Source organism: Pseudonaja textilis, chromosome 2 (assembly GCF_049901715.1).
Source record: "Pseudonaja textilis isolate UNSWEBS1 chromosome 2, rPseTex1.2, whole genome shotgun sequence".
Classification (NCBI taxonomy): domain Eukaryota; kingdom Metazoa; phylum Chordata; class Lepidosauria; order Squamata; family Elapidae; genus Pseudonaja; species Pseudonaja textilis.
In genome coordinates this window covers 185,640,711-185,657,974 of record NC_141991.1, presented here as the reverse complement: position 1 = coordinate 185,657,974, position 17,264 = coordinate 185,640,711, and the positions used below count along the sequence as shown (strand labels likewise).

The 17,264-nt window shown below is 38.9% G+C and overlaps 1 long non-coding RNA gene across 1 annotated transcript in view; it reads left to right on the top strand.

Moving 5' to 3' along the window:
* Positions 1 to 2,260, top strand: part of LOC148127280 (uncharacterized) — a 28,941-nt gene extending 26,681 nt beyond the window's left edge. Inside the window, exon 2 of the long non-coding RNA XR_015742166.1 lies at positions 607 to 2,260. This is a non-coding gene — a long non-coding RNA (uncharacterized LOC148127280). The remainder of the gene's footprint in view (positions 1 to 606) is intronic.
* The last annotated feature ends 15,004 nt before the right edge of the window (positions 2,261 to 17,264 follow it).

Below are 17,264 nucleotides of genomic sequence, written 5' to 3'. Positions count from 1 at the left end.
ACACCCACACCATGCCCACCATGCCGCACCACGCCCACCAAGCCACGCCCACAGAACTGGTAGTAAAAGAAAAACGTTGAATCCCACCATTGCCCAAGAGCCAATGTGAACATGTTTCCCACTGCCATTTCTATTCTATTCTGAAGTTTTGCAGGATTGTTAGATCCTTTCTAAAGCCTGTTTAGTCAGAGGTAGCTGGAGATGAAGTAGTATAGGAGAAAAGGCAACCAGCGTACATATTAAATGAATTTCCCCTCTTTGGCTTCTACTGCCCACCAAGAAAAAAAAACAGCATCTGCAGCAAGACTCCTGTCACTTCTGCAATCTATCTGCAAAGCAGAAGTGGCTTGAAGAAGCACGCCAAAAACTCTGGATACTGATCATGGCCAGAGAAACAGCTGTTACAGAATAACAGTATAGCAGAGTTGGATGGGAGCTTGGATGCCTTCTTGGTTAAAAAGGGATAAAAAGAAAAGCAAGCAAGCAAGAGAAAATATAAAAATCCATAAAGAATGAATGACAGAAGAGAATAACAGAGTTGGAAGGGACTTTGGAAGTCTTCTAATACAATCCCCTGCGCAGGCAGGAAACACCATATCATTTCAGACAAATGGCTGTCCAGCCTCTTCTTCTGTGTCAACCCAGAAAGCTCAAACTGCCCAAGGAGCTGCTGATCAAGTTCTACAGAGGAGTGATTGAGTCTGTCATCTGCACCTCTATAACTGTCTGGTTTGGTTCTGCAACCCAACAGGACAGACACAGACTTCAGAGGATAATTAGGACTGCAGAAAAAACAATTACTACCCACCTGCCTTCGATTGAGGACTTGTATACTGCACGAGTCAAAAAGAGGGCTCTGAAAATATCTACAGACCTCTCACATCCTGGACATAAACTGTTTCAACTCCTTCCTTCAAAACGACGCTATAGACCCCTGCACACCAGAACAACTAGACGCAAGAACAGTTTTTTCCCGAATGCCATCACTCTGCTAAACAAATAATTCCCTCAACACTGTCAAACTATTTACTGTACTAAGTCTGCATTACTATTACTATTACTATTAATCCTCCCATCCTTCCTTTCACCCATCTCCTCCCACTTATGATTGTACGACTGTAACCATATTGCTTGTATCCTTACGATCTATATTGACTGTTTCCTAGTATGATTCAATTGCTTATTGTACCCTATGACTATTATTAAGTGTTGTACCTTATGATTCTTGACTCTTGATGAATGTATCTTTTCTTTTTTGTACACTGAGAGCATTTGCATCAAGACAAATTCCTTGTGTGTCCAATTACACTTGGCCAATAAAGACTTCTATTCTATAAAGAATTCTATTTTTAAAAACCTCCACAACTTCTGTTGGCAAGTCGTTCCACTGATTAATTGTTCGAACTGACAGGAAATTTCTCCTTAGTTCTAGATTGGTTCTTTCCTTGATTAGTTTCCATTTATTGCTTCTTGTCCTGTTTTCAGGTCCTTTGGAGAATAGGTTGACCCAACCTCCTCTTCTTTGTGGCAGTACCTCCAATATTGGAACCCTGCTATCATATTACCCTTAGTCCATCTTTTCCTTAAACTAGACAGACACAATTCCTACAACCGTTCTTCATATGTTTTAGCCTCTAGTCCAAGCTGTTGCTGCTTTCCATCACACCTAGCATAGATGGAACATACACATCTCTGCTGTGGTGTTTTTATTTGCAGAAGCAGCTATAGGCAAGCAGTTTGGGAAAATACAATCCTGCACAGAGAGCAATGGGGAAAAATAAGAAAGGAGAATCCCGCCCCCCTAATTTCTGAGCCCTCTTTGTCCTTCCCATTGAACATGCACACACACACACACACACACACACACACACACGCAAGTGAAATCATCCAGAAGTGAACACTACTTGGTTATACACTGCAAACTCAACTGGCAAAGAGGTTTGAAAACCAGATGCATATTTCCAGCCACATTTAGGTTACAACAAAGTGCTTCAAATTATTATGTTAAGTCACTACAATCCCTAGCTTTGATTCATGCCATGCTACTGTGTTGTGCGTCTGGATTGTTGACAAAGTTGATTTACTAGTTCTAGACAAGCTTGTAAAAAGTTGGCGTCCACCATCTTTATAATAGTTTTGCATTCTTTCTTTTCCTTACAGTTTTTTTCTGTGATTTCCAGTATACATACTTAGGAATGGCTACGTGCCCAGAGTCCAAGAAGAACCTTAGAATTAAATAAAATGAGCTAACTAACTTGGGGACAGTTGTTGGCAGTTTTTTCTTTTCATGACTTGTTTTAAAATCCAAACAAAATAAAAAAAGGAAAGAAAAGATCCCAAAGGAAAAGAAAAAACACACACAGCAGAAGGAAAAAGAAACAATTTATTATGTTCTATACAAGAACTCATTCGGCCTAGTTTTTAAGCAAATCATCAAAACATGTTCTCAGAAAATAATATTCATCCCTTTTTCCATTATGTCAGAAAGGAGCCATCTCCATTTTGTAATTCAGGATTGCAAGTCTAGATTCATCCAGGCTTTTCAACACTGAGAAGGAATCGTTTTTGCAATCAACCATGCTCAGTCCAACTGTAATCTTTCATATAATAACTTCCAAGTTTTGGATAAAAATACACTGTCAGCATAGAACAGTTTCTCCTCCCTTTCATTTCCTGTAATACCTGAACTGTCTTCAGTTTGTTTAATAAGGATAAACAAATGATTCCAACATGAAGTTAAAAGTAAGAGGAAATAAAGGTTATCCCTTGATGCATTCCATGGGATATTTGAAGAGTTAATTCCATTTGAAATAACCAGAGGTGGTATTCAGCAGGTTCTGACCAGTTCTGGAGAAATGGTGGTAACCTTCCCCCAGGAGTGGGGTGGAAATGCATATTTTGCAGAATCTTTCCCCAGGAATGGGGTGAGAATGGAGATTTTAGAGTATCCTTTCCCTGCCATGCCCACCAAGCCACGCCCACCAAGCCCACAGAACTGGTAGTAAAATAAATTTGAATCCCACCACTGGAAATAACCCCTTAAAAGGGTGGGGGTTATAACCCTGGCAACTTTAAGACTTGGGAACTTCAACTCCCAGAATTCCCAAGCCAGCAACATTCAGTTGTATAATTTGAGCAGCCTAAATTTATTTGCCATGTTCTCAGGGTAGGAGCCACTGCCCTGGCCTCCACTTTTAAGATTCAAAGCACATTACTTAACTGAGGCAACAGTGGTGGTATTCAAAAACATTTACTACTGGTTCTGTGTGTGTGGCTTGGTGCGCCTGGCAGGGGAAGGATACTGTAAAATTCCCACTCATGGGGGAAGGTTACTGCAAAATCCCCATTCCCTCCCCACCCCACTAACTTGCTTTCCAGCTCCGTCCTCCTGTGCAGGGCAACAAAAGAAGACCCAGCCGATCAGCTGGGACTCAGGAGGCAGAGAATAGATGGGGGTGGGGCCAGTCAGAGATGGTATTTGCCGGTTCTCTGAACTACTCAAAATTTCTGCTACCGGTTCTTCAGAACCTGTCAGAACCTGCTGAATACCATCTCTGTAATGCAATCCTGCTAATTTTATTTTAGAGATGATTTATGTTTATTCCAATCCATATTGAAACTGCATACAGATAGTCCTTGATTAAAGACCATACTTGAGCCCAACATTTCTGTTGCTAAGTGAGACAATTGTTAAGTGAGTTTTGCCTCATTTCATGATCATACTTGTTAATGAATCACTGCAGTTGTGAGTTAGTAACACAGTTAAGTGAATCTGATTTCCCCATTGACTTTGCTTGTCAGAAGTTCACAAAAAGGGATCCAAGGACCCCAGGATACCGCAACCATCACAAATATGGATCAGTGGTAAAGTCAGAAAAATAGGTATCAGTTCGGGTGCATGGAAGAAGAGAATAACTCAGCAGCTCTTTTTTTTCTTGGTGCGTGATTCTGAAACTGTTTATTTTTATATCTGAAGATCAAGTTCAAGAAACATTTGTTTTAAAAAGGCTATGTTAAAAGCAATCAGATAAAAATCTGCAGTGGCCTCTATGAAAATTCACTTAACGCTTGATTCCTGTAATATCTCAAGGCAGTTTGAATTTCATTCTGGTGCTTTCCCTTTCCCTGTAGGAATATAAGACTGGAAATAACTAATGTTAATTACTCCTGAATTGGTAGAGGAAGTTGGTTTTAACATTTTTTTAAAAAAAAAGAAAACCTATTTTACTTTCTGCAAGGATGCAAGGATGTTTCTTCTAGGTTTGTGTTTAGGACTATCACATCTGGGTTGCAAATGTGTGAAACACCACAAGAGAACACTTGTTAGATGCAAGCAACCAGAACCACTCATGAATAACAAGTCAATAATTTGACTTGTAATTCTACCACCTATGTTACAAGAATCTTACCAGACTGCTTGCCTTCCCTTGGGAACGACCAAGAGAAGGCTTCATGGCTCTTGGGGGAGATCAGACTTATGATGCTTGCAAACGCCCAGGGACTCCAAGCTAGACTCTCGCTTGACCTCTCCATCCAGCTTAGCTGGCAGTTTCCCAACCACAGCAAAGAAGTACAGAAAAATAACTCTGAACTACTATCTTGGGTCATTTAGATTTTTGCAGCTGAAATACAGGAGCCCTACTCAAGCTGGAGATCAAGATTTTTTTTTACTTTTCCTAGGCCAGAATTGTCTTTTTAGTTTTAAAAAGACTTTTTTAATTAAACCTTTTAAAATCTTTTTAAATTTACCAATGCATCAGCATTAATCATTTATGATACAAACAAGTTGATCATCAACACGGTCTAAAGGAAAACATACTAACATATTTTACCTAACTAATGTCCATGATAAAAGTGTGTGTGATTCTCTAATCCCATCTTTGACTTTTATAGTCAATTTGCAAAATCCAATGTTTGCCATACTTCTTATTTGGTGCAGCTCTTCTTACAAGCAATAAGTCTGCAATCTCTAAATCCACAGTTCCCCTGTTGTCATTGCAAAGAGTGAAGACTTATCATACGGCATCCCACTGATACAGTGGGAAAAGATTATGGGAACGCCATGTTTTATTCTTTACCCCAGGCAAGATGGGTCAGACAAAGCTGATTAAGAGTATAATTGGAGTTACAAGATTCTTCCCTCAAAGGTGATCTTATGTAGCAGAACTAGTACTTCTGATACTCATTTAACAGGTATACAATGTGATAGAGTACTACTTAAGCTGACAATATCAGTTGACATTTGTTATCCTCTATCCTAAAATTCTAGTTTTATTGGGAATAAAATATTATAAAACAATTAAAAAATAGGATAAAACACATTGTAGTAATTTAGTTATTTATTATTTAATCTCCCTTTTTATAACTCCCTATTTTAATATATCTAGGCTAGGAGCTGGGGGTAGAGTGAATTTGACTTTCCTCTCTAGTCCTAATCCCAAATTTTATTTCGCATAAAAAAGGAGGAAAAACATCATTAGTTTGGCCCTCCTTCTCCACTATTAAAGCTCCACTATTATATTAGCATAAAGTACTTTCCCCCTCAAATGCCTACCAACCTTCATATGAGTTCAAAACCTCTACTCTATCCCGCAAAGCAAAGATTGACAACTATTTCATAGTCATAGAATTTGTAGAGTTGGAAATGACCAGAGGGATCATTCAGTCAAGTATTTCTCAATCTTGAAACCTTGAGAAATGTGGACTTCAATTCCCCAGCCAGCATGCTGGCTGGGAATTCTGGGAGTTGAAGTTCACACTTCTTAACAATTGCCAATGTTGAGAAAAGCCTGATTGAGTTCAATCCTATGGAATGTTCAGGTAAACCAATTAAATGAACTTTGAGTGGCTGTTTTGTCTCTCCTTAAAAACCTTCTACAGACCCATTGGTAGGCTCCTCCACCAACGTACAGGTCTTATCTACAGAAAATAATCTTTGTACTTGAATTAAATCTAGTAAGCAGAAAATTATATCTATTTTTTCTGGCCCTAGTTTTTAGGACCACCAAAAATAGTTCTTGGTCATCTTCCCTCTATGCATGTGAACTTGGTAATCATAGCTGTCCCAAGTCATCTTCAGTATTCCAGATTCCCTCTTCCGTCTGTTCTCATAGAGTATATCCCTACGTTCCTGAATCATCGTCATTGACCTGCTCTAAACCTCCTTTTTTAACTTGTTAATAGCCTTCTAGGAAGGTGGTACCCAGAACTGTACACGGTACCCCAGGTACAATCTCACCAATGCCAACCAGAGAGAAATAATAGCTTCAGTTGTCTTTGATACGGTGCTTCTTATTCTAATACATCCCAGTATTATGTGAACCCTTCTAGCAACTGACTCATGTTCAGCTTGGGGGCAAAGCTGTTCTCAGGTGTAGTTTCCCAAATCATGAATCTCCTATTTCATATGTGTGCTCTACATTTTATGTCCATAACTGTGATAATCTACATTTGCTCTTGTTAAAAGACATATTTTGTTTTTCTTTCAATCTCAATTTGTCATCCTAGGTATTGATCAGACCTCCCAGTGTTGTATTATTTGCTGTTGGGCAAACAGCTATCAATCCCATCATCCAGATCATTAATAAAAATATTACATAAGATAACATTACATACTTCTGATCCCAAGACTGGCCTAAAGAAACCCATTCATTACCGCTCTTCAGTTTGAGTTATTTATGCTGAGTAGGCTTGATCAGCTAGTTGGGCACTCACCTTGGTGTAGTGCAGGGGTCTTCAAACTTGACAGCTTTAAGACTTGTGGACTTCAACTCCCAGAATTCCTCCTCCAGTCATGTTAGCTCAGGAATTCTGGGAGTTGAAGTCCACAAGTCTTAAACTTGCCAACTTTGAAGACCCTTGGTGTAGTGTCATCTAAATCACACTTCAACAGCTTGTCAATGAGAACAACATGTAAGCTTCCCTTTGTGTATCCACTGTACTTTTCAAGAAGTTTTCACAATGAAAAATGAAATAGAATCCTGGTAATCTGACTTCCTTTAAAACCATTACTACCCGACACTTGAAGCAAATGAAATCCACTTTGCTTTCTGACAGCAGTAGCACTTAGACTCATATCCTGCTTCACAGTGCTTTACAGCCCCCTCTCAGCAGTTTACAAAGACAGCATATTGCCCCCAACAGTCTGGATCCTCATTTTACCCATCTCGGAAGGATTCACAGTGTTAGCAACCAGCAATTGCCAGAACCGCATCCTCTGGATATGCTTTAACCTATACTGTATTACAGGGAGGGCGGAGGAGGGAGGCAGTTACAACTTGATTTGTTCATTATGTGCATGCAAGACATAGATTTTCATAGATTTTCTTCCTGCCAATCTATTCCTAGCCTGTTTTTTCCGGTCTCCCACTGGTGCATTCACCACCATTGTACTTGAGCCCAGCTCCTTTGTTCTTGGCTATTCTCTTCTCTTCCTTCTTTCTCAGCATTTAGAACCTTTTCCAAAATCCAGAGACATAATAGAGCTGGCAGCTTTGTAACATATGTGCTATCCACCTGAGAGCTCTTCAGAATAACTCCCACCTTTCCTAATAGACTTTTTGAGTACCTGAGTTGACTTTTGACAAACATAACTTTTTTTTTGTTCACCTTATGCAGAAGTACAACTGCCTTTCTGCTAAAATAACAAGGGAAAACCATACATTATCATTAGCTACAAAGTTAGAATGGATTAATAAATGAATTCTTTATTGGCCAAGGGTGATTAGACACACAAGGAATTTGTCTTGGTGCATATGCTCTCAGTGTACATAAAAAGAAAAGATACATTTGTCAAGAATCATAAGATATAATATTAATGATAGTCATAGGGTACAAATAAGCAATCAAATCGTACTAGGATACAGTCAATATAAATTGTAAGGGCACAAGCAACAAAGTTATAGTTATACAGTCACAAGTGGGAGGAGATGGATGATAGGAACAATGAGAAGATTAATATTAGTAGTAAAGCAGACTTAGTAAATAGTTGGACAGTATTGAGGGAATTATTTGTTTGGCATTGGGAAAAAACTATCCTTGTGTCTAGTTATTCTGGTGTGCAGTGCTCTATAGCATCGTTTTGAGGATAGGAGTTGAAACTGTTTATGTCCAGGTTGTGAGCATTCATACTGCAGCTCAGTGGTTTAATTTTGTACAACACTGTCCCAAAGGTGCTTTTTTTCTGGAGGCAATTGGATTTCAGTTTTTCTTTTGAAGACATTTCACTTTCTTATCTAAGAAGCTACGACCTACAACCTTTTATAGAGGTTATTATGTTACTTGAAACACTCAAGCCAATTTCTTATTTACTGAAGTAATAATACATATCACACAACCGATAAACTCCGGAAGCTTTAGGTTGAACAGCTAAGTAAAATCCAACCTCTTTCCTGGTTCATTGTGACCTCAGCTCACTTCTCAGAATATATCAAGAATATTTATTTAATTAATTAATTTATATTGCCGCCTATTTGCCCATGGCATATATGAATATGTAAATTATCCCTGAAAGTTGCTTCTCAGATTGCTGGTTTGAGTTAATAGAAAAGTCCAAAATTTCCTAACAGCTTTTCTTCTCTCTTCCCAGAATACATCATGAATATGCAAATTACCCAATCCTAGGCCACTTAAGTCCTCACCCCACCTGTGCTGATTAGATGAACCTGGATTGGAAGCATTATGATTCTAGGAGTTTCCCAGAATGCTTTGTATGGAGTGGCCATCCTGGGATCGTCCATTACTGACTTATTATTGCCAAGAATCAGCAGTAAACTATAGCTTCCTTTTATTTTATAATTGCTTCCCATTTTACCATCTCTTGACCCCATTGGCATCTACTCCTAATCACAAGTCATGTTCACCATGACTTGAAATGCCTTTTATAGGTCCGCTGTACACTTGCAAAGTACAAGAGGTGTGATTCATGATTGCAATGTTTTTGGTCCTGAGGATGTCTTTCTTTTTCCTGAAGCCATCTGCAGCTGGCATGACCTGAAATGGTTTGTAGACCTGTTGCATTACAAGTCAAAACCTCTCCAATTTGCTTTTCGTCACACAATGTTTATTACAGACATTAAAAAAACCTGGATGCTGTAGAACTTTCAGGCTGCTTGATAAATGCCAGCGCAGATTCCTATCGCTTGCCATCGGAATGCAAAGAATTTTATCTTCCAGGAAAGATCTTCCATCACAAAATTACAAGAAAAATGGCTTCGCTGGTGGTTTGCAAATAGGATAAAGGGAAATCAGTTTGGCAGCCAAACTGCCTAACCCTAACCAAATGTTATTGCAAAAGAATTGGGATTTTCTATTAAGAGGTGATATCAGTGAAACAATGATAGAGTTGTAGGGGCTGCTCTGCCAAAGTTGCATTCCTTGTCTCGCTGCTTTTAGCGGTGCTTTGGACTTGATGCTTTTCCACTTGCAGTTGCAGAAACCGCCACAGCATCCATCTTCTTAGAAGCATCCGATTACGATGCCCACAGCCCAGGCTTCTCTCAAACCATCCTAATGGTGAGAAACTCTTAAGTTAGATAAATTATTGAATGGGAAGAAGCCATCAAACCTGCATTAAGCATTATGCAAAATACATTAACGGCTTGGTCTCCAGCTGTAGCATAATGATTGTCTGCAACAACGTTCCCAGGTGGGGGGCTTCCTTTAAAAATCCTTTCAGCTGAGGAAGAAAAATGATGACAATGGAAATAATATGAATTTAGGCACCAAATTTGAAAATATGATAACAACCATTTATGATATGCAACAGGCTAATATTATAATAAACGGGGAATATACCCGCCCAATAAAAATAGAAAAAGGAGTCAGACAGGGCTGCCCACTCTCACCCCTGCTCTTCAGGTTATCATTAGAAGCATTACTGATGCGAATTAGACAGAACCCAGGCATAAAAGGATTAAAGGTTAAGAAAGAAGAATATAAGTTGCAAGCGTTTGCGGATGATATGATTTTTTTCATTGAGGAACCAATAGAAAGAGGATAAAAATTGATGAATGAATTAGAACAATTTGGAGCAGCAGCAAGACTTAAAATTAATAGGAAGAAAACAAAATTAATGACTAAAAATTTAACAGAAAAACAGAAAATAGAACTAGAAGAAGTTATGGGAATACAAGTGATAAAGAAAGTTAAATACTTAGGAATATGGTTGACAGCACATTGTAAGACACTTAAGGCAATTATGATAAATTGATGCAACAGGTAAAGAAGGATTTAGAAACATGGGGCAAGCTGCAACTTTCATTATTAGGCAGGATTGCTGCTGTTAAAATGAATATTCTTCCAAAATTCCTATATATATTTCAGATGATCCCAATCAAAGTACACAAAATTTTTTTTGAAGAACTTAATAAAATAACTGTAAAATTTATCTGGCAAGGGAAAAAACCTAGAACAAATTTAAAGGCAATACAGGATATGAAGAGCAGGGGAGGACTGGCACTTCCAAATTGGGAGTTGTATTATAGTGCAGCCTCTTTAGTATGGTTGAAGGAATGGGTGAATTTAACCAATAAGAGAATATTATTCTTAGAAGGCCATGACTTGCAAAGGGGGTGGCATGCTTTTTTATGGGATGTCGGGAAAGCTAGCCAGAAATATTTTCACAGACACCTAATCAGAGACTCATTATTAACTAATTGGAAGAAAATATGGAAAAAAACACTATTTAAAAATACCAATTTGGATTTCAACAATGGAGGTGATGATTCACCCAAATAATCTGGATATCACTAAAATGATTAAATATAAGGATCTATTGGATATACAAGGAAATTTGAAATTGCGGCAAGAACTTCAAGAGCGGGGACTAAAAATTGATCAATGGGCATATCTTCAAATTCAAAGTAGATATAAACAGGACAAGAAAGAATTTGGAATTAACAATAAACTCCAGCAATTGGATAAAATTTTATTAGGAGGCAAAAAAAATATAACAAAATTTTATAATTATTTATTAGAAGTAGAATTAGAAGAAGAAATTGTAAAAGGGAACATGATAGCCTAGAGTAGGAATATAGGACGTAGCATCACCATAACAGAATGGGAAAAGGTCTGGGGTAGAAATAATAAAATTACAAAATCAGTAGCATACAAAGAAAATGCCTATAAAATGTTTTATAGATGGCACCTTCCTCCTTTGAGATTAGTGAAGATGGACCCCAATATGAGTCCGAATTGCTGGAAATGCAAAAAAAAAAGAGGGAACTTTTTTCCATATGTGGTGGTCCTGTACAGAAGCTCAAAAATATTGGCAGAAAATTAGAAATTGGCTGGAAGAAATGACAAGAGAACAGATCGAATTCAAACCAGAGTCCTTTCTGTTAGGGATCTTTGATAAACAAATATCAAAAAAAGTGAAATATATAATAATACACATTTTGACAGCAGCCAGATTGGCTTTTGCACAATGTTGGAAGCAGCCTCATGTTCCATCAGAGGAGATGATCGTTCAAAAAATTTCAAGTTGTGCAGAAATGGACAAATTAACCTTGGCATTAAAAAATAACGACACTTCAATATACTACAACAGCTGGAACTGCTGGTACAAATGGATAGACCCAAGATAGACTTCACACTAAAAGGCAAAAGAGGATAGGATAAATCCATAGTAGTGATAAACAGATATATGTAAGGATTAGGTGTGTGTATATGGCATAAAATAAGGCTAAAAAAGAGGTCTTACAAACTGTTGAAAATGAGAATGTTTTTAATTGTTTTCTATTTTTTTTCTTTCTGTTTTCTTCTCCCTTTCTTCTTTTTCTCTCTTTCATTTATGTATGTCTTGTTGGTTTGTTTTAATTGTAAAATCAATAAAATTTATTTAAAAAAAAATCCTTTCAGCTGAGGAAGAAAAATGATGACAATGGAAATAATCTGGGTGCGGGAGGCAGGAAAGAAGGTGGTGTGTGTGTTTGAGAGGGGGGGAGAGGGAGGGAGGGGGAGAGAGAGAGAGAGGGAGAGGGAGAGAGAGAGCTAAAAGGCAGGAGCTGTCCAAGCAAGGTGAGCCAAGGACACGGTGTAGGGCTGAGCAATTCATGAGTAACATTTGGATGGATGCCAAAGCATTCCATGGTGGCACTTTTGCCTTTAGGTACTCTTTATATTTTTCCTGCTTTTACTAAGCCTTTCCCTTCTCCTAGCTGGAACCAAGTATATTTTCTCTCTCTCTCTCTTTCCTGTAAGGTGCAATTAATTACCTCGAGCGAATTCTGCTCTGGGAGTGTCATGGTAGGCAGATGTCTTCCACCCACACCCCACAGGAACTAACTTTCTGTTTTATCCATTTTGAAGCTTGAAAAGGTCGTCCCTTGACAAAACAGAGCAAACTTTTGATAGTCCAACCCCGGGTGGGAGACTCGTCTCTGATCTTGCCTGCACAAAAATGGACTCTTGTAAACAAGGAAGAGGCTGTTGCCCTGGAAAGATAAAGGCCCTGATTTCTCTTGTTCTCTCTCTACCACTCCCTCTCTGTCCTCCTCCCACTTCTTCCCCCTTCTATGTTTCCCACAGCTAGAAATTGCCTCCAGGACTCGGCAGCTCCACGTTGGCAGAACTCCTTGTTGTGGTGCAGGTGTGCTGGAGACTTCCTCCGTGTGGTCGCCACAGCAACCCGCCTGTCTAATCTGTTGAATATATAGAGAAAAAAGAAGAAACAGATAGACAAAAGCTATCCACCCCCTTCTGCTCCATCTTTGAGGCCTAAAAGAAGACTCCCGTCTCCAAGCATTCCTCATAATCCCCCTGCCATCGCCTGGGCAACAGGCACAAGGAGCCGCCAGGCCCTGTGATACAATAGCTTCTCCTGTCTCCGACTTGTTTCCCCAATAAATTCCTCCTCCCTCATGCCTCCCCGGCCTTCATTCCTTCTTGCCTTGATTTATCAGATCAGTGGACCTGAACAAATTAATGGAATCGGCTTTGACTTTGACCGACCCACCACACACCTTTCCTGTTAGAGACTCTGGCCAGGCCTGTCAAATTTGGCAAGAGCTTCAGATCTCACCATAGAAGATCCTTCAAGAGCTCTTAATGTGGCTTGAGTCATTACTTTCTACATGAAATTATTAAAAACAGGGGTAGCTTTATTTACGCATTTAAAAGGAAAGAGGAAACTTAGAATATTGGTTGTTGTGAGAATAGTATTAAATGTAGGCTATTTGTTCTTATGAGAACAAATAATAACCAAATCCATATATCGCACCCTGTACGATGGCAGAGTCAAGGTGAAAATAAAGGTACGCTTGCCTTTGAGTAAATGAAGATAATGTTTTAAACAAACACATGTGCCCCAATTGTCATTTTCACAACCTTGTGGATTTAAAAACACAGGTAGTTCTTGACTCACAGCTATTCATTTAGTGACAGTTCAAAGTTACGACAAACTTGAGAAAAAATGACTTACAATCATTTATCACATGATTATGTGATGAAAACTCAGGTGCTTGGCAAGGAGCATATATTTATGATGGTCCTGGACCAAAGATCAGGTGATTTCCATTTGCAATCTTCTCAGCCAGCTTCTGACAAGCAAAATCAAAATCAGATTCACTTAATGACCAGATGGTTCTCTTAACAACTGGGGAATTTGCTTAACAGCCATGGCACAAAAGGCTGTAAAATTGGGCACAATTCGCTTAACCACCTTACTCTGCGATGGTCGTAAGTTCAAGGACGACCTGTAAAACATGTTAGGATTTCCAGAAGGGGATTTCTTACTTTTCAAACAGGCATGGGGGACCTATGGCTCTTCCAAAATTGCTAAAGTGTATTGCCAATGTCTACCTACCAGGCAAGGTTGGTGGCTGTTGGGACTTGCAGGTCAGCAAAATCTGAGGAGCAGAAGGTCCTCTACCCATGATTAGACATGCAGATGTCCTACATAGCATTAGAAGACGAGGTTTGGGGCTACAGCATGGCAGCTAGGAATGCAGCCAACAACAAAAAAAAGGAAGCTACCAGTGATTCAATTCCCATCTACCTCTCCCATGAGCAATCCTGCAAAAGTGTTTATCTGTGGAAAGAAAAGGCTAGAGAGGGAAAATCCTCCTTATCCAAAGGGGTCCTTTAAGAGGCAGTCCCTGGCAGTTTCAGTTATGACAGCTGTTTCGGGAATATGGAGCGGCTTTTCAGCACGGTGGGCTCTTTCTTCCCCATATCCAGCAGTGAAAGCTCTCATTTGTCTTCTCACCATCGTGTTGATGCAGCTGGGCCTGACACTGCTTACCTCAGCAATTTTGTTGTTGTTGTTGTTAAAAGACAGAAGGCTTCCTTGTGATCCCAGCCTTTTCCTATCAAATGACACTCAGTCAGGGTTTGGTGACTTATTTATTGGCAGCGGACCAGTCAAAGCAAACAAAAAAACATATATATATATATATATGTGTGTGTGTGTGTGTGTGTGTGTGTATGTATGTATGTATGTATGTATGTATGTATGTATGTATGTATTTAATAAATCCTGGGGCAGACATATCTTCAGCTAGAAGGACAATATCATGTGAAGATGGAAGGAGCCTAAGACAGTGGTTGAACGTAGAACTGGGGTCCCTGTCTGAGAGAGTGCAGAAGATCTTTTTCTTCTTCCCAATAATTTAGGTCTCAACTTGAGTCAGGCAAAACATTTCTGGATATTTTGACACTCAGAATATTGGAAAAAGAAGGTATTCTTATAAGCTATTCACCAGTTTGCTTATTGTCCCTCCTCCTTCTTGTCCTTCACGGAGTGTTGGTATCTCAGGAACTCATCCAAATTGGTCTCACATTGTCCAAGAGGCCATTTTGAGGAAGAACAGCTGAAAATAAATCACAGCTTGCCTCACTCCGCTCACAGACAGAGTTTTAAAGAGGATATCACACCAAGTTAGTTTACCTAACCAAATTGTAAGCTGCACAGGCCACAGCGTTTCCCACAGAGAGCTCCCTGATAACTTGCTCAAGCACTGTGTTCTGGCACACACATCCCAAGAGCGTACAGGATGAAAGAATAATAGTTTCATTGGATTTAGGAGGTGAAATCTGTTGTATGTTGTGTGTATTTTCCTTTTAAATGTTTGAAGTTTTCACTGGGGGACTGGGATATGATGATGATCTCTCTTCTCCAAAATACCAGAAAATCTTTTATTTTTATTATTATTATCCAGGTTTCATTTCTCACCACATTAATCTGCCCACAAATGTGACAAGTTGTAAGTTGCCTCCCATCTTTCATGGTATATTTAAAATGATGGTGATTTTACAAAAACAGCAAATAGCATTTTTTGAGATGAGAGATTGTCCTGCTGTAAAGAATGTAGAGGACCTTTCAATTCTATATGAAATGTTTATGTCTGAACAAGAGTTCTGTGTAACTCCAAGAAGCGATGCTTGCAACAAAACTTTGCAGTTAATCCTTTAATATTCACTATTGTTAGTATTATTAGTATGGTGGAAATCCTCCATATTTTAACAGTTATTTGTAGTATGCAATTATTAAATGATGGAACTATTTTCTGAAAAAATGTTACCTATATAAGAAGGAGCAGAGCATATCTAAAAAGCTCAAAATTTCAGCAACAAACATTGACAAATTACCCTTTGATTATTGCTATTGCCCTGGTGCACCCATACAAGCACTGTTTTATTATAACAGAATGATGACTCTTCTGAGACATAGGATATACAATGATATGCCAGTGATAATGATGAGTTGACAAGTGTCCCTTGTCAAAATGTACTTTTTAGAGTAAGTCAACAGCAGCTGACACAAACTCTACATGGTGCAAGGCTAAATGCTACATTTATGTGCCGAAAGTTTGATTAGCTTCCACTAAAAGAGAGTGTTGCTTTCACATATTAAAAATTACAACAAACCCATGCACGTAATTTTCAAGATCAAAAGAAACATTATTGAAGAATCAGTGCATTGGCTTCAGAGAAGTTAGATGTGCTTTTAATGACATCCCAATCCTGCAGTTCATACATAGCGATATTGGCTACGTTTCATTGACTTATAGTTTTTGTTTTATATACTATGGACAATCTATGTACATGTCAGCAAGGCAAGGTAGACCAGACTAAGAAACCAAAGTCACACAAAGTATACTCCTTTTATTATAAGGCTATGGTCATAGAATCTTGAAGGTCTGAATCTGCTTTCTCTTCCCCGTCTTTTATCTTCATGAGAACTTGGGTAGGTCTTGCTTGAAATACTTACATGTTATAATTCTGGCTGGGACTCAAGTTTCTTTTATCTGATCATTGTCTGGTTTCTCTTTATCCTATTCCTCGAGGTTGTTCCTTCTTCCCATTAAAGTACATGATGCATGGACCTTGTCTCTATTGGTTAGGGATAGTAAGGAGAAACTTTCTGACAGTGAGAACAATCAACCAATGGAACAGCTTGCCCTCGGAAGTTGTGGGAGGGCCATCACTTGAGATCTTCAAGAAGAGGTTGGGACTGCCATTTGTCAGAAATGGTGTAGGGTTTCCCGCTTGGGCGGGGGGTTGGACTAGATGACCTACAAGGTCCCTTCCAACTCTGATTATCTGTAAAATCTGTTAAATCTGGTTGGGGAACCTCCCTCCCACAGGTTTTCCCTACAAGGACACCGAGATAAATAATGGTCCAAAATCACACCATGAGCACCATGAGCTGATTTGGAACTCACCAGTCCTTGTGCAACATCTTCCCTGCTGTCTCATACTGGGTCCCCCATATACAAAACTTTTGACCTACCTGGTGTTGCATGGAACTTTAAAGGTCAAAATATATTGTCTGCTCTGATCAATATGTACACCCTTCACACAGGGAATCTACAGTAATTATATATTTAAGAATAGCTTAAATGCAGGCAGCAACAGCTTCCATGACTTAATTCAAAGCTCTGAAGAACTTGCTGATGCAGGACGTGACTTAGAATTAAAATCCAGTACCTACAGTTAGCAGAGGTCAATGAAAAGCCTGCAATGCCTGGAAGTTGTGCTTGCTATCAATCACCAAGTGACAGAAAAACTGCTGTCCAAAATTGCTTATTCAGCATGAAAGAGAGAACACAGAGAACTGAACCTAAGAGGCATCGTTCAGAGAATTCAGTGAAAGGAAACAAATTTCCTAAATGGACTTGAACCTATGGACCATCACATCAATTTTAAATAATCAATTGCTAAAGCGGTTAGAGTAACATTTTTATTTGCTGGATTCACCTATAGCTAGAATTAATTATGGAACAGAGAGAAAGGACAAAGAAGTACAAACTGTGTATAGACGA